The sequence below is a fragment of the Schistocerca serialis genome, chromosome 1, assembly GCF_023864345.2.
Source record: "Schistocerca serialis cubense isolate TAMUIC-IGC-003099 chromosome 1, iqSchSeri2.2, whole genome shotgun sequence".
Lineage (NCBI taxonomy): Eukaryota > Metazoa > Arthropoda > Insecta > Orthoptera > Acrididae > Schistocerca > Schistocerca serialis.
The window spans coordinates 755,946,021-755,962,607 of NC_064638.1; positions in this window are offsets into that span (position 1 = coordinate 755,946,021).

Sequence of the window (16,587 nt, forward strand, 5' to 3'; positions counted from 1 at the left end):
CCTATGCCTGTTCGATCATACATGCCTCAGATCATTGCCAGTGGTGCTTTATAGAGAGGATAACCACTCAACTCCCACACTCTGTGACGAGACATGGACCTACAACACAATATCGCCTGTTTGTGGTCTCACCGTCCTTCAACCACTATCAATAGGTGCTCAGCCGAGCAGTTTCACCGTTTCCGAGATGATCGTTCAAATGGTTCAAATGGCTCTGAGCACTATGGGACGCAACTGCTGTGGTCATAAGTCCCCTAGAACTTAGAACTACTTAAACCTAACTAAACTAAGGACATCACACACATCCATGCTCGAGGCAAGATTCGAACGTGCGACCGTATCGGTCGTGCGGTTCCAGACTGTAGCGCCTTTAACCGCTCGGCCACTCCGGCTGGCGATGATCGTTCCTAAGCATAGCGTCATAACAATATGTCCTATGTCAATGTGACTTACGTCAGTGGAGTTCCTCATTTTCGGCCTGTATTGTCGCTAGCGCAAAGTAGAGAGGATGTCAAGTTCACGATAATGAAGTTAATGGAGGCATTTGACCGAGGCGGATTGTTATGGTATGAGGGTGGTTCTCATGGTTAGCATGTGGTTAGGGCTTAAGAGAACGCTCAATGCCCAAGGATATTAACCCATTTTACTGCGCTGTGTTTGTGTGCAGTAGAGGAACAGTTCGCAGATGATGACTGTATCAGCGTGACAATGCATTCTCTCATAAAGCAGCCTCTAATCTGTGAAAGATAACATTACTGAAATGGACTGGCCCGCCCAGAGACTGTACATGAGTCTAATGGAAAATCTATGGAATAATAATTAAAATTTGTCATAGCCAGGATTCGAACCCGGATCTCTTTCCTCATTAGGCAGGAATGCTGACCATTACACCACCACAGCACTATGGTTAACGTTGTTGCACGGACTAACCAAGTCAAGTGCCTTTTCCAACACAAACTTCAGTTCATATCTTTAGCTTATTGCCAGGGCTCTCCGGCACTGGAATAGCATTGGACATAATGGGGAAGTCCTGTACCTCAGGTCAGCTTATAATTAAATTTTCCCCAAGACATCTAAGGCTCATCTTTATCTATGATAATGATGGAATCTGAAGAAATGAATTAAAATTTGTGCCACGGCCGGGAAAAATTAATTATAAGATCCAGTAAGATCCATAAGATCACCTGAGGTACAGGATTTCCCCGTTATGTCCAATGCTGGGATGCTATTTCCATGCCGGGGAGCCCTGGCAATAGTGACGATTAAGGGGAAGAATAAGCTGAAGGTATGAATTGAAGTTTAGGTTGGGGAGGGCACTGGAGTTGGTTAGTCTATGCAGCTATGTTAACCGTAATGCTGCGGTGGTGTAAAGGTCACCATTTCTGCCTAGTAAGCAAGGCGACCATGGTTCCAGTACTAGCCGTGGAACAAATTCTAACTCATTTCTACAGCGCCCATCATTATCGAAGATAAAGATGAGAGATCAATGTTTCGGGGAAAATTTAATTATAAGATCTTTGGAATAATTTATAACGTCGACTTCGTTCCACATCTGGCGTCCAACATCACAACCTTCTCTGGTTTCGGTTCGAGAGGAAGTATGGGCTTCGATTCCTCCATTGGACGTTCAAATACTACCTTAAAAATGTCCCCTGCAGAGTTAAAGACGTCATGAAGCGAAGGGTGGACATACCCCATATTAATGTCGGCTAATTGGTGTCTACCTTTGAGTAGATAGTGTATTTTCCTTGCCCGCAACGCCACCAGGAGGCGCTCTGTCTCGCGGTTATGATGCTTTGGCTCTTCAACGCAGACCGCACCTTTGAAACTTCCTTCACTTTAGCACTGAGAAGTCCAGTAGCATAGGTGACCGCTTCAACGCAGACCAGTTTATTGGAGAGAGTCTCACATGCACATGTAGGCGGAAATGTGAAAAGACGCCAACCAACGAATCTGTCATTTTTGAGGCATGGGCTGTGATCGAACGAGGGTGAGTGTCCCCAATACCAGAACATCCACAGCCTCTTTTCAGTTAAGCGATCGACACTGACAGTGGTTTTCAATCTTCGGTTGTCTAGAGCCGAACAACTAATGTGAATCGGGTTCGTGAGCAGACTGCGGTTGAAGTGAAGTGCGGCTGTAGAATGTGGTGGTCTGGACTGTTATGAGCTATCAAGCTAGCCAGATATTCTTCCCACTCTTAATTTATCAACTTACGTAGTTTTGCAACATGCGGGAGAGTTGAGTAGAGTGTAATGGCCAGAACTGTGCCCTGCCCTGTGTACCTACCCTGCCAACCATGTTGTGGCGAAGAATATTCTTGCGCCACCAGAATCCTGAACGGCTGCTTCCAGACCGAGCACCACAACGGCATAGCGATTTAGCGATTTTTCGTTATGAAAAATAAGTCCCCACTACAAGAGCGCTAAACGAAATGTCTGTCAGCAGACTAATAATGCCGCATATAATTGAACAGATTTTGATGGTTCATAAAACAGAGTTTTTTTCCAGCCATTACATTATTGATCATCAATACGGACTACAGGATTTCGTCAAGTCTACGATTACCGAATTCCACCTTCGGACAGACTGACGATTCGAAAATCTATTACAGATGTGTTGCAACTTGAGAACTTTCCCTTTTTCTCGGTTTATCGTAAAGGTTATAATTGTTAATATTAAATTGAAATGAAAGGACAACAGTCCTATCTATGTACATTTTGGTCGAACGTTCTGTAACAGAAACTGCTTTGTTTGGGATGGTCAAGTTTGTGTTTGTTTGTAACAGAAAACAATAAGAAACCTTACCTTGCATTCAGACTGGCGAGGTAGCCGCCTCTTTTTTTTTCCCTTTACTAAGAGTGATGGGGACTTCATTCGTTATAATGATCTAAAGCCAGAGACGGTTAACCTCAAATATAACATATTATTGTGACTGTCGATATCCTAACTTCAAAAGGAAATCATTTAAAATCGGGCTACAAATATTTTCCGCTCTTAAGTCACAACAACGACCTTTGTTTAACAACGTCATGTTTAATTCTCATTTAAAAAATGATTCAGTTCAGTATCCAGAGCGAACAATAACACCAACAATAAACTTATGAAGGAAAAAAAAGACATTTTAGTCGAGATGGAGGCTACAGTCAGCCATTGTTCTGAAAATAATTTAGTGTCAGACACGGTCATACTAATTTAAAATTAAATGACGTGTTTTTGACAGCATCAGCCGTACTAAGATCATAAAAAGACATGCTGTGGCTCAAGGTCAACATTGCTAAAGCGAATTTGTTCTTAACTGACGGCGTTATTTTCGCAGTGGTGAGGCTGAAACACAACTTGTGTTTTATGAACCGACCATTCTGTTTAAAATCAGGGTGATTGTGTTCGACATTAAATTATTTTCGAAACTTTTAGAGGTTCTTCAGGGATATTTTCCGACAGTTTCGTACAAGGGACTCGTGGTCTCCGGTGGCGTCTTACGGAATAATTTTATTTCGTTTAATATCTTACCTCCACTTATTTTGGTATCCGGACTGCGTTGAAAATATTTGGATAATAGAACAAATGTTGCAGATGTGCACTGTGTGAAATGTTTAGAAACAAACTAGTTACATTCACTTACTATATTCGCTGCTGACAACATTAATGCTAACTATTCGCCCTGAAGCCTGTATTCAGCACAGCTCGATTCTGTCTTGGATTTTTTAAGTTTCCGCTGAGAACGTTGAAACAGAATGGATGGGTTTATTTAATGAATAAATGGCCAGTAAGCACCGTATGGGTTCTGTGAAATCAGTGGGAGAGCGGCAAGCCGATGCCGTGCTGAGCTGTTACGAGTACAGCCGAGACATTTTGCATTACTCTGTGTTTCGTGTTTTACAATTTCGATATAGCATTTTAGAAGATTTTCCAACGTCGTGAAGATTTTGTCATTGAAACGACTGGGGTAACAATCCGAAAATACACTCCTGGAAACGGAAAAAAGAACACATTGACACCGGTGTGTCATACCCACCATACTTGCTCCGGACACTGCGAGAGGGCTGTACAAGCAATGATCACACGCACGGCACAGCGGACACACCAGGAACCGCGGTGTTGGCCGTCGAATGGCGCTAGCTGCGCAGCATTTGTCCACCGCCGCCGTCAGTGTCAGCCAGTTTGCCGTGGCATACGGAGCTCCATCGCAGTCTTTAACACTGGTAGCATGCCGCGACAGCGTGGACGTGAACCGTATGTGCAGTTGACGGACTTTGAGCGAGGGCGTATAGTGGGCATGCGGGAGGCCGGGTGGACGTACCGCCGAATTGCTCAACACGTGGGGCGTGAGGTCTCCACAGTACATCGATGTTGTCGCCAGTGGTCGGCGGAAGGTGCACGTGCCCGTCGACCTGGGACCGGACCGCAGCGACGCACGGATGCACGCCAAGACCGTAGGATCCTACGCAGTGCCGTATGGGACCGCACCGCCACTTCCCAGCAAATTAGGGACACTGTTGCTCCTGGGGTATCGGCGAGGACCATTCGCAACCGTCTCCATGAAGCTGGGCTACGGTCCCGCACACCGTTAGGCCGTCTTCCGCTCACGCCCCAACATCGTGCAGCCCGCCTCCAGTGGTGTCGCGACAGGCGTGAATGGAGGGACGAATGGAGACGTGTCGTCTTCAGCGATGAGAGTCGCTTCTGCCTTGGTGCCAATGATGGTCGTATGCGTGTTTGGCGCCGTGCAGGTGAGCGCCACAATCAGGACTGCATACGACCGAGGCACACAGGGCCAACACCCGGCATCATGGTGTGGGGAGCGATCTCCTACACTGGCCGTACACCACTGGTGATCGTCGAGGGGACACTGAATAGTGCACGGTACATCCAAACCGTCATCGAACCCATCGTTCTACCATTCCTAGACCGGCAAGGGAACTTGCTGTTCCAACAGGACAATGCACGTCCGCATGTATCCCGTGCCACCCAACGTGCTCTAGAAGGTGTACGTCAACTACCCTGGCCAGCAAGATCTCCGGATCTGTCCCCCATTGAGCATGTTTGGGACTGGATGAAGCGTCGTCTCACGCGGTCTGCACGTCCAGCACGAACGCTGGTCCAACTGAGGCGCCAGGTGGAAATGGCATGGCAAGCCGTTCCACAGGACTACATCCAGCATCTCTACGATCGTCTCCAAGGGAGAATAGCAGCCTGCATTGCTGCGAAAGGTGGATATACACTGTACTAGTGCCGACATTGTGCATGCTCTGTTGCCTGTGTCTATGTGCCTGTGGTTCTGTCACTGTGATCATGTGATGTATCTGACCCCAGGAATGTGTCAATAAAGTTTCCCCTTCCTGGGACAATGAATTCAAGGTGTTCTTATTTCAATTTCCAGGAGTGTATAAAACTTACGTTATTTCTCTGTAACGAGCTACCGGGTTCTTTATACCAAAATATTCTGAAAATATTAGTGAGCGGATTTTGAGTTCGTCTTGTATAATCATGTCTTTCTCTGAGAACAATAAATCCGTAACAAACAACAATAAGAAGCAAGAGAACCGCTGTATGACACTAACAAAGCATCTGTTCTAAAACTAACTACACTAGACACTTGCTAATCCAGCCATCCCTTGCACATATGAGTGCGGATTAGCAGAATTGATGGATTACTGAGAGTGTCCGAAATGTAGTTTAAGGACATAAGGGCTGTATTTTATTAAATTCAAAGAAATGTTCAAAATGGTTCAAATGGCTCTGAGCACTATGGGACTTAACATCTATGGTTATCAGTCCCCTAGAACTCAGAATTACTTAAACCCAAGTAACCTAAGGACATCACACAACACCTAGTCATCACGAGGCAGAGAAAATCCCTGACCCCGCCGGGAATCGAACCCGGAAACCCAGGCGTGGGAAGCGACAACGCTACCGCACGACCACGAGCTGCGGACAAGATATGTTCATTTTCATTTTCATAGAAAACATAGTCTTTCAGAATGCACATATGCAATACGTAGCTCCCTACGAAATATGTCCCGGATTTTTAATTGTTGCAACGGTGGTATGCGACAGTGGCATGCTTCATCACGCAATCGCTTTACATTCATCAATGTTTCTACAGCATGTTCAAGTTAGCTGCATATCGTACTCTAGGAAAATTTATGCAACAACAACACCGTCAGTGTGAGAAATTTTCGTCCTTTCTCCTCCTACGTCCTCGTCTTCATCACTTTCATCATTCCCTTTCCTGCGCGCTTTTCATTATTTCTTCAAATTTGGCCTATTTCACAGATTTTCTCATTCAGCCACTTAGCAACACCTTGATACCACACACATCAAAAAAAGGTTTACATCAACTTGGTTCCGAGAGTTCCGGAACCTGTACAGAAAATTGGAATAGAGATCAACATAAACATCATTTCCGCCCTTTTTATTGATCCTGAAAACCACACAGTGCATGTTGTACCATCATACAGCGAGCCTTCAGAGGTGGTGGTCCAGATTTCTGTACACACCAGTAACACCCAGTAGTACGTCCTCTTGCATTGATGCATGCCTGTATTCGTCGTGGCATACTATCCAAATGTTCATCAAGACACTGTTAGTGCAGATTGTCCCACTCCTCAACGGCGAATCGGCGCAGATCCCTCAGAGTGGTTGGTGGGTCACGTCGTCCATAAACAACCCTTTTCAATCAATCCCAGGCATGTTCCATAGGGTTCATGTTTGGAGAAAATGCTGGCCACTCTAGTCGAGCAATGTCGATATCCTGAAGGAAGTCATTCAAGATGTGCACGATGGGGGCGCAAATTGTCGTCCATGAAGACGAATGCCTAACCAATTTGCTGCAGATTTGGTTGCACTATCGTTCGAAGGATGGCATTCACGTATCGTACAGCCGTTACGGCGGCTTCCATGACCACCAGCGGCGTACGTGGGCCCCACATAATGCCTCCCCAAGACAGCAGGGAACCTCCACCACCGGCCGCTGTGGCCGAGCGGTTCTACGCGCTTCAGTCCGGAACCGCGATGCTGTTACTGTTGCAGATTCGAATCCTGCCTCGGGCATGGATGTGTGTGATGTCCTTAGGTTAGTTATGTTTAAATAGTTCTAAGTCTAGGGGGACTGATGACCTCAGATGATAAGTCCCATAGTGCTTAGAGCCATTTGAACAATTTGAACCTCCACCTTGCTGCACTCGCTGGACCGTGTGGCTAAGGCGTTCAGCCTGACCAGGTTGCCTCCAAACACGTCTCCGACGATTGTCTGGTTGAATGCATATGCGACACTCATCGGTGAAGAGAACGTGATGCCAATGCTGAGCAGTCCGGTCGGCATGTTGTTGGGCCCATCTGTACCGTGCTGCTTGGTGTCGAGGTTGCAAAGACGGACCTCGCCATGGCCATCGGGAGTGAAGTTGCGCATCACGCAGACTATTGCGCACAATTTGAGTCGTAACATGACGTCCTGTGCTGCACGAAAAGCATTATTCAACATGGTGACATTGCTCTCAGGGCCATAATGCATAGGTAGCGGCCATCTACTGCAGTAGAAGCCCTTGGGCGGCATGAGCGAGGCATGTCATCGACAGTTCCTGTCTCTCTGTATCTCCTCCATGTCCGAACAACATCGCTTTGGTTCACTCCGAGACGCCTGGACACTTCACTGGTTGAGAGACCTTCTTGGCACAAAGTAACAATGCGGACGCGATCGAACCGCAGAATTGACCGGTAGGCACGGTTGAACTACAGACAACACAAACCTCCTTCCTGGTGGAATGACTGGAACTGATCTGCTGTCTGACTCCCTCCGTCTAATAGGTGCTGTTCATGCGTGGTTGTTTACATCTTTGGGCGAGTTTAGTGACATCTCTGAACAGTGAAGCGGACTGTGTCTGTGATACAATATCCACAGTCTGGGAACCGGTGTGATGCAAAACTTTTTTTGATGTGTTTATAAACTGTTACGATCAGTTCTTCATTCTCACTATTTCGCACAACCTTGCGTTTTCCCAACTCGCTCTCCGTTTGGGTTACGTACTGTCGAATAACATCTTTTGATGTCAAATAATTGCCCGTCCACCAATGTACTCACCAACAACGGCAACCTGTGAAGAACCTCGGTTCAGAATTTCTGCTTAGGGCCTAACATAATGTGTCTGCTTTTAGAAACTACGATACCAACTGCAAGGAATGGTCACATTTTCAAATATGTATAACACTGTTTAATGTTGTTGTTCACGCTAATTCACTGTTCTGTTCATTATTTCTGCTTTAGCGATTACAGTCCGGTTGTGGGCCGGATTACTGAGAGGCAAGACAGCTGAAGGCTAGATAAGCGAGAGTTTAGTGTAATTCAAAACGTTGCACCGCGAACACACAAAAACTGCAGAAGTGCCAGCCTTACACTCTAATGCACCAGCATCATATTTACTGACTTCAGACAACTTTATGTCTCAAGGCGTACTCCACGCTTGTAGCGGCCTATCTGGGTCTCATCTAATAAGCTAGCTGAGAAAAACAGAAATGAAGCACTGGCACCCCAGTAAGATCTCTGAGAAACGATGCAGCGGTTCGAGTTTAAGCCTTTCTTGCGCGATGATTTAAGGACTGCTGGGAAAGTTCCTCGCATTACCCCATTACACGAGGAGACGAGTTATGCTTCCCGACCGCTAGATAAGCCGGCCGCATTACAAATGTCATCGTAAGTAACCGAATGCCGCGGCCGCATGCACCACCCACTTGCGTCCTTGTATGTGTGACGAGATGAGGGACATAGTCAACAGACTGTGTGCCTGATGATGTTTGGTTGTGAGTATAAAATATGTGATGGATGGACGGCGATTTCGACTCAGAGACGGAAGTTATTAGATCACGGATATGTTCTGCGAGTATATATTAGCAACAGTGATGAGATTATGAACAGGATGACTGTAAGAAGTCGGGCAGCAAAGAAAATTAATGTAGCCCCACAGTAAACAATAAGTAAACACAAAAATTGTCTAAAATAAGCGAGAAATGAAATCTGTCACCCACTCGGTACATTGCAGGGTATAAAATCTTCAGTAAAAATGCTTTCAGATAAAAATCAAAAGAAACAGAAATAGGTACCGAGTCTTTAGAGATGTAAACTGTAGACAAGAGGAATGAATGCTTAGAGTGATGATGCATATTGTGATCATGATGCAGCTGAGAGAGATACTACATCATTAGTGAATCGCGGGCACGTCAGCTGTTGCAGATGTAAACATTGTAGGATAGAGAGAACACATGAGGAAGTTCCTTTATTGTAGCAGACGTTAAAGAATTATTCCACGGCTTGGATAAAAGTCCTTAAATGTACTCTTACGGTACGAGACGCGTTTATTTTATACGTAGATTTTTGTTACATTCGCATTGTACTCCACGTTTCAGGTTTGTACCTATTATCTAATAGCGCATTATGTTTGTCAATAAAACAGATTTTACGCTTTATAAAACGCTCTTAACCTAACCGAATGTTGCAGCCAACTTGTTTCCTTATCTGCTTTGCGTTTATCGGTAATTGGTTAGCTTCTTCTGAGACAAAAAATTGTTACTACGTCGAAAAAGTCCTGATGTACCAAATGCTAATGAACACAGAACATGCAACAGACTTCTACAATGAATTAAGTTCGGATTAATTTGCAGTTAATCAAGTGTATTCCTCTACCAAGAACGATATATGAAATCATGATATCATAGACGCAAACCTGAAATGCGTAGCAGAATGTAAAAGTAGCACACATATCTATGTAAAATAAATCATTTTGTCAGTGGTCACAGTCATTCCCCTGTAGCCAATCTTTCACCAGATTAACGGACATTGAAGAGCTAATATGGATCTCGATGTTTGACCTGAATTGGCTTCGAACTTTATATGAAGTATAGACTACACTTTTAAATTAACAGTGATAATAAGGTACGACTTCTGGATCACTGCTGGCTGAAACTCCAAAAATACATTGACGGAAACAATCATAATACCAAGGAGTCATGCGACATAAACAAAACTTGATAGGTGCTGTAAGGATACACGCTGTAAGGATCGTGAGTTTTAGTTACGTTTAAGTCTGAACGTGATGAGTCGACCTCAGTCAATAACGCATTTAAGGCGACAAAGGCGCCGTTATAATTGGAACAGCCGGCCGCCGTGGCCGAGCGATTCTAGGCGCTTCAGTCCGGAACCACGCGACTGCTACGGTCGCAGGTTCGAATCCTGCCTCGGGCATGGATGTGTGTGATGTCCTTAGGTTAGTTAGGTTTAAGTAGTTTAAGTTCTAGGGGACTGGTGACCTCAGATGTTAAGTCCCATAGCGCTCAGAGCAATTTGAGCCACAATTTGAACGAGGTCGTGTAATGGGGCTACGAGAAGCTGGCTGTTCCTCTGTTATATTGAACAAAGGCCTGACATGAACGTTGCCACTGTACGTGAATACTGACAGTAGTGATAAGGAGAATGAAAAGTCGCAAGAAGACCGGAGTCCGGCAGGCCACGTAGCACTACGGAGAGGGAAGACCATCGTGTTCGGCGTATGGTTCTGGTGCATCGTACTCCATCTGTAGCAGCAATTTGAGCAGCTGTTGGCATGGCAGTGAACTAACTGTGACAGTTCGGTTGCTTCATGAAAATCTCCGAGCCAGGCGCCCTGTAGCGTGCATTCCACTGACCCCAAACCATAGCCCTTTGTGATTTCAATGGTGACAAGCGATACCTTATTGGAAGGCAGGATTGGATTGTTTGGGGGAAGAGACCAAAGAGCGAGGTCATCGGTCTCATCGGATTAGGGAAGGACGGGGAAGGAAGTCGGCCCCGTGCCCTTTCAAAGGAACCATCCCGGCATTTGCCTGGAGTGATTTAGGGAAATCACGGAAAACCTAAATCAGGATGGCCGGACGCGGGATTGAACCGTCGTCCTCCCGAATGCGAGTCCAGTGTGCTAATGGAAGGCAGGGTGGAGGTCTACTGGTTCCACCTCGGTGCCAGTGATGCCCCTGTCTTGTTTTGAAGGAGGCCAATTAAGGGCCTGCAACCAACTCTTTTGCGTGCTAGACGCACTGGATGTACACTCTGGCGTGCGATTTTATATGACAGCAGGAGTACTCTCATAGTTATCCCGCACACCATAAATGGAAATTTGTACGTCATTCGGGTGATTCGACTTGTTGTGCTGCGATTCATGAACAGCATTGCATGGGGTGTTTTCTAACAGGATAACTCTCGCCCACATAATTCTGTTGTAACGCAACATATTCTACCAAGTGCAGTCATGATGCCTTGACCTCTTCCATCATCAAATCTGTCTCCAGTTGAACACATATCGGACGTCATCAGACCATAACTCCAGCGTCATCTAAAAACAGCATTAACAGTCTCTATACTGGCCGACGAAGTGCAACGGGCATGGAACTCCATGCAACAAACTGACATCCGGCACCTGTACAACACAATGCATGCATGTTCGCATGTTTGGATTCAACATTCTGGCGGGGGCACTATTATTAATGTGCCAGCATTTCACATTTGCAATGGCTTATCTCGCGCTTACATTAACCTGTGAACTTGTGATGTTAACCACTTCAATATGTTAACTAGAAAAATTCTCCGAATTCTGTCCTAGACAACTCTTGAAATTACGCTGCACTACATTAATTACTTTTTGTGTTGCGACTTTTTCCGTCAGTGTATTATTCGAAAATATAATTATGAGTAGTACCTGGGTAGCTCAGCTGGTAAGAGCATTACCCCATGAAAGCAATGGTCCGTGTTTGACCCCCGTTCGGTCCAAGGTTTCGAATTGTGCATACAGCAGTAAGTCCTTGCGAGTTACGGTGGGAGGGAGAGAGACGGGGAGGGGAGGAGGCAGGCCACACAGGCATGTAAATGCTTCTGGCGTTGTAAATGCAGCCGAGCACAGCATCGGCATTCGGAGAGTAACAGGCATCGGCTCCGATTGCTGCCGGCAGCCCGGCTGTCGCTGCTCACGAGGAATGCGGCGCACGTGTGGCCCGCCGGTCGCCGGTGCAGAGCACAGGCGTGTTGCCGCGCTGCGCGCACTCCGGGCCCCGGACGCCTAAGTAAAAGGCGGCGGCTTCCCAGGCGCGCATTAATTGGGCCCGATATGTGGGTCTGGGCCGCCTTTGAGGTGCCGCCGCCGCCACTGCCGCCCTTCCGGATTCCACGCTGCCCGCGCCCACCTGCGGCCCGTGGGAGGCGGGCCTTCGCGAGGCGTTGCCTGCCGCTAGAGGCACGTCTGCCAAATAGTCGGGCGGCAGGTCGTCGTCCGTAGTCAGGCGAACCAATCCCCGAGAAACAGAGAGTACAACAGCAGTGCGGAAAATTCTTCATTTTCTTTTGTTACGTACCACTCTCTACTTACGTCTACAACACACCATCATTACCCTACCACGTAAACATTGGGCCTACACTCGTCTGGTGAGAGATGTCCCCGGGGAGGGGGGGGGGGGGGGGGGGGGGGGAGTTCGGTGTGTGGCGGCGGTGGGGTGAGTGGACTGCTGTAGCCTGTCGTGGGGTTGTATACCTCTCCGTCGTTTCTAGGTCCCCGGTTCCATACACTACAATTCGTACCACTAAGGCTATTTTCGTACCAATTTTCCACTCTGCTGTGCAGGTAGTTCATTTGCAATCGATGTCTTATACACCTTCATCTTCAGGCCCTCAGGTTAGTTAGGTTTAAGTAGTTCTAAGTTCTAGGGGACTGATGACCTCAGATGTTAAGTTCCATAGTGCTCAGAGCCATTTGAACCATTTTTTTGGTACACCAGGTGACACAATCAAGCGCCAAATGAATCCACTCCCACTGCTGGTTGAACGACGGGAGGGGCGTCGCCAGAGGAGAAATGACGCATTCGCAAACTCAAATGGTTCAAATGGCTCTGAGCACTGTGGGACTTAGTTGCTGAGGTCATCAGTCCCCTAGAACTTAGAACTACTTAAACCTAACTAACCTAAGGACGTCACACACATCCATGCCCGAGGCAGGATTCGAATCTGCGACCGTAGCGGTCGCGCGGTTCGAGACTGTAGCGCCTAGAACCGCTCGGCCACCCCGGCCGGCGCATTCGCAGAACGCCGAAGAAAGGAGAGTAGCAGCAGACCGGCGTGCCCAAGATTATTCGAGTACCTAAAACGATAGCAGACGGACTGACTACGTGATCGCCAATGGAAGCGCATACTGTTATCCGGTATGAATGGACATGTGGGACTAGTGTGTCCCTTATCCATCAGCGCCTGCAGACTGTGTACGGTGAAGAAGTCATCTCAGATAGTTAGCCGCTGGCGTTGCATGTTCAGAGAAGGACGGCAGAAAGTAGAGAGGATGGAATTCGAAGTGGGCGTCTCTCCACATCTACCAATGACAAAAACATTGCTGCAATGCAGGACATGATGTTAGCGGAGAGGCGCATGACGTTATCAGAAGTGGCGTCCACACTACGTATTGGTCGTGCCCACGCCCATCACATGCTCCGTGATGTTCCTGTATTTCCATCTTGTGTCATGGACCGGGACTACGGGGGGCGAAGACTTGAAGAAAACATCAGTAATTTTATATAATAATTTTATTTAGCTCCCAGTTTCGGTGGTTCATTGCCACCATCTTCCCTGTTTACGAAACTAGGTAAGTCATCTAGTCATTTATGTTATTGAAGGGGCCACTATTTCCAACTGGTTTCTGCGGACTTGTTCTCGGCAGATGTGGATCTCGTTAGAGATGTGAAGACTCTACGCCTGCCCAGAATAAGTCTGACGAAACCAGTTGGATATAGTGGTATCCACGATAACACAAACGACTAAATGACGCGCCTAGTTTCATGTAAAAGGACATGAAGATGGTGCCAGCTCTCCGCCAGACTAAGATATTTTCACCTTAATTTCGTAGATGGGCGGTGATGTCAAGAAGAAGGCAGAAAGAGGCTAACGCACAAGAAGTTAATCTACTATGTATGCACAAATATGCCGTTCAGCGTCGGAGAAAATCTAATCACCCGCATGCCCAGCTTGGTACGAAAACCTAATGGCTCAAAATGGCTCTGAGCACTATGGGACATAACATCCGAGGTCATCAGTCCCTTAGAACTTAGAACTACCTAAACCCAACTAACCTAAGGACATCACACACATCCACGCCCGAGGCAGGATTCGAACCTGCGACCGTAGCAGTCGCGCGGTTCCAGACTGAAGCGCCTAGAACCGCTCGGCCACCCCGGGCGGCCATTGTTACTGTAATGGAATAAAATAGATCTTGGATGCAGTCAGTAAGGCGGCTGGTCGGAAGCGAGAACAACATGGACGTCAGAACTGTAGGTCTTGATCAAACCCAACACAGCGAAGTGGTGCAGTTAAAACACACCGGGTACCTTTTCGGGAAAGCAGTGGTTCTAATCCCCATCCGGCCATCCATATCCAGGTTTCCCGACGAATGGCGGGTGGTTCCTTTGAAAGACTGTGGCCGATTTCCTTACCCATCCTTCTCTAACCTATTCTTCCCTTCTTTATCAGAACCATTCTGTGAAACTACTGTCAATAGCGTTGCCCCAGTTTAAGTGATAGACACAGGCTCAAGCATACATGAAATCTAAAGACAATCCATAGAAATCCATGTGCCGAAGGAATACAACAAATATCTGTACATACATTATTTTGAATGTAGTAACTCCCATGTGGGGCTCATACGATTTGGTAGATTCGTTCCTGTCTCACAGCAGTCTGCAACTAGCCTAGATTCTGTTTTACTGATTAATCCAGACAAATCTTCGAAGCCGCAAAAACGTCACTGAATAGTTCCATATTTTTGGACCACTACCTATCAGCCCGAAATTTTTAATTGAAGTAAATACATGCTCTGAAATCTATTCGCATTATTTCTGATGAACTAATTCAAGCCACAGAACTGCAGATATGAGTTCTCAAATCAGAAGAATAAAAAAACTTGTTTCAAATGGGAATTCATAGTCGTTCAACTCATTAAAAATCTGTGCTTCGACCTAATATTCTCAGAACTTGCGGGAAACCTTCAAACATCATCGATAAAGTGACGAATACTACCATATGTAACAGCAGATATATTTTGACAATATGACTATATCAGATCTCAACGCACTCAAAAAAAGAAATAAAAAAATTAAAGTTGTGAAAACCTTTGTGATAATTATCCAGCAGATTTCTGATATCGATGAGTATATCCTCTTTCTATCTGGAGTAAAAGAAAGCAGGTACTAACATAGCAATATTACCTCATTAAGTTCACCAGAATTATTAAGTTCTAGTTGATGGTAGTCCTATTTACACAGAAATGATGTTTTATTTAGTGTGTGGTAACACAAGTAAAGGCCATAGTACAGTGAAAGCTCTTCTGTGCGTTTAACCTCTTCATCGTTGTTGATGTTTAATAAATGGTCAACAATGATTCACTCAGAAACATAAGTTTCTGACGCAAACATTCCTGGTCATCTTCAGAGTGTCTATAATGGCTGACAGGCTTAATATCCTCGAATAGTCCATGTTCTACGGAAGGGGTATAGGGATACTGGACTGAGTTCAACTCATTACTAAACAATGTACAGGTACCTCCACGCCAGACTTTAATGATAAATGAAATACTAGTGAAATTATGTTGGTAGTGTTACTACAGGATAGTGGGAATAGCAGACGGGTGAATCCTGAAGGGAAGCAGTTGTCCTACTGGTGCGCACACAAATTAGGCACTTCAAATGACTGACGCCGGCCGCTGTCAGTGGAAAGGAGCGGAGGACTCGGCGCCGTAATGTACCGGGTTCTCACGACAGGAGTGTCCTCATTTACTCCCAGCTGCTCGTGACGCAGACACTCCAGAAGCTGCGAGGCTGGAACAGCTCACTACACGTCCAGCGTCCCGAAGCTCAGGTGTCACTGCTTAGCTGCCAGCCATTGGTTCTGCCGTATAGAGTTACACCGGGTTTCGGTATCGGTAGACTAACGACCACCTGAATAGGTGTCTATGCGTGAAAACGCCCTCTGCTCCGCTGACATATCAGTTACTGTGCAGCGTCTTCGACACACAGACCTTTTGAAATGATTCAGAATTTGGTTAACTGATCTTATTTTATTCTTGTAAGTATTCATGGAGAAGAAGTAAAAACTTTGAGGTTCGCCGATGACATTGTAATTCTGTCAGAGACAGCAAAGGACTTGGAAGAGCAGTTGAACGGAATGGACAGTGTCTTGAAACGAGGATATAAGATGAACATCAACAAAAGCAAAACGAGGATAATGGAATGTAGTCAAATTAAATCGGGTGATGCTGAGGGGATTAGATTAGGAAATGAGACACTTAAAGTAGTAAAGGAGTTTTGCTATTTAGGGAGTAAAATAACTGATGATGGTCGAAGTAGAGAGGATATAAAATGTAGACTGGCAATGGCAAGGAAATCGTTTCTGAAGAAGAGAAATTTGTTAACATCGAGTATAGATTTAAGTGTCAGGAAGGCGTTTCTGAAAGTATTTGTATGGAGTGTAGCCATGTATGGAAGTGAAACATGGACGATAACCAGTTTGGACAAGAAGAGAATAGAAGCTTTCGA